The sequence below is a fragment of the Otolemur garnettii genome, unplaced genomic scaffold (genome assembly GCF_000181295.1).
Source record: "Otolemur garnettii isolate 467f Iridium unplaced genomic scaffold, OtoGar3 scaffold00023, whole genome shotgun sequence".
NCBI lineage: Eukaryota > Metazoa > Chordata > Mammalia > Primates > Galagidae > Otolemur > Otolemur garnettii.
Genome location: NW_003852418.1, coordinates 10,312,542 through 10,314,704, shown reverse-complemented (window position 1 = coordinate 10,314,704; position 2,163 = coordinate 10,312,542). Strand labels below are relative to the sequence as shown.

The 2,163-nt window shown below is 46.4% G+C and overlaps 1 protein-coding gene across 1 annotated transcript in view; it reads left to right on the top strand.

Moving 5' to 3' along the window:
- Positions 1–2,163, top strand: part of PREX1 (phosphatidylinositol-3,4,5-trisphosphate dependent Rac exchange factor 1) — a 191,233-nt gene that overhangs the window by 116,767 nt on the left and 72,303 nt on the right. The gene's annotated exons all lie outside the window — the stretch shown is intronic.

Sequence of the window (2,163 nt, the reverse complement as noted above, 5' to 3'; positions counted from 1 at the left end):
TGAGCTATAGGCGCCGAGCCAGGGGGTGGGATTCTTGAAATCCTTAGATTGTATGTGATTTATTTGTTTAAACCCCTACGCCTTACTTAGATTATTAGAGGTTCCCTACAAATCTGTAGAAGGAAATGGGAGCATACGAATAAATAAAGAAATCTGTATTAGAGTAAATACAGCTGTAATGGGAGATTAAGACCAAAGATGAAAGACTCTTGGACAGGATTATCCGTATCATCTGCCTTGAGCCTTTTGAATTTTCTGGCCTTTCTAGACACTTGCTCTGTTTAGGATTTCTGGTTCTTTTCTCTGTGCCGGGGAATACTCATTGTGACGCTGTGTGGCTGTGAGGTTGAGGGTTTGGCTGCAGAGAGGAGAAGGGCCTGTGTCCAGGGAAGGGGTGGGTATTGTGGATTGGCCAATCTACCTGCTATGCCCCTATCCTCCTTCCCAGGGGCCTTCCTGGGCTGCTGAGGTTGCAGTGAAGATCTGCTTGTCTTGCTTGGGTTTGAGATGTGATTTGGGCTTTGGCTAAGATCAGATCCAGCTGCTTGGGATTTGGAAGGCGAGAGTGGGATGGAGACCACCCTTCTACTGTTTGTGCAGCAAAGCGCGGCCCTGCTTGTGTTTGCCTGTTTCTAGCAATATCAGCAGAGGGCTGAAGGGCCGGGTGTCAAGATGCAGGACATAGGGTGTCCATTTTCTTTTTGATTGGTGGTGGTGTGTACCTAGCAGGCATTGGGGTGGCTTTGCAGCTGACAATTGAAGTAATAAGTACTGAAAGCCTAGATGGGCAGTGTTTCCTGGATATGACCCTGGGGAGGTGTGTTCTGATTCTCCTTTTCCCAACTGGCTCCCCCATGGGCCAGTTCTGCAGAGTTGTCAGTTCTCTGGAAGGCTCAGCCTGGATTCATGTCTCCTTTAGCCCCTTCAGTGATTGAGTAAGCAAGCCCCTCATTCCTTTCTGATTAAAATACATAGCTTGGTTCTGTTTCCGCCAACTGAAAGTTGCCTGATGCTCAAGTGTGTCATTAGGACATACCCTCTGGGAATTCCCATCATAGCCTCATGATGTCAGAGCTCTGATTTGATCTCTTTTGATCTTCTTCTTTCCCTTGTGCTTCTATAAAGGTAGCAGCACCCAGCATTTGTGTTCAAAGCCAGAGGTGGGCATGGCCAGGGCAGTAAATGAGCTCTTCTTCCCCAGTGGAGGAAGACCTTTTCCAGAAGCCCTAGGGAGACTTCCCTTTCATCTCATTGGCTAGAAGCAGGTCACATGGCCATTTTCACCCTCCAGAGCAAATAGCATTGACTAATTTAAACATCTGTCTGGGCTTTGAGCTTCCTGGCAGCCAATGTGAAAAGAGCAGCACACATAAGTTGCCTAATGCTCAGTGCCAAAAAAAAAGAAGCAGTGAAACAGTTCTGGGAGACAGAGAGTTTCCTGGCACTCAGTTGGAAAAAAAATTTCTCACGTGGGCCCCTGTGGAGAGGATATTGAGCAAGCTTTTTGGCAGCCAGAACAGAAGTGTTTTCCAGATGCCTTTTTATGGTAAGGGCCCAGGGAAATAGGAACTAAGGGTCTTGAGAACCCTTTCTGACCCTGAAAATCTGCAGTTTGAGAAATCAGTGGTCCTTATTTTGATCACCATTTCTGGGGTCAGTAGGAAATAAAGTGACCCAGAATCAGAATTGCTGGCAACCATAGAGCACCTGTTACATGCTTCCAATACTATCAGAGAGATGCTATTAATAATATCCCCACTTTACAGATGAGGAAGCTGAGGCTCGGGGACTGGTTTTTGAGGCCCAGCCCTATAAGTTATAGACTTCCCTGCTGTGGGTAAGTTTGTCCTGCTCTGTGGGCCTCATTTCCCTCCCTTTGTTTAATTATAGTAATAATATCTGTGAAGTTATCTCTTGGTCTTATTTTAAGGATAAATTGTCCTCTGGAAAACATAAAATGATTTCCCTTTTTTTTTTGAGGCAGAGTCTCACTTTATCACCCTTGGTAGAGTGCTGTGGCATCACAGCTCACAGCAACCTCAAACTCTTGGGCTTAAGAGATTCTCTTGCCTCAGGCTCCCAAGTAGCTGGGACTACAGGCACCCACCACAACACCCAGCTATTTTTTGGTTGTAGTTGTCATTGTTGTTTGGCAGGCCCGGG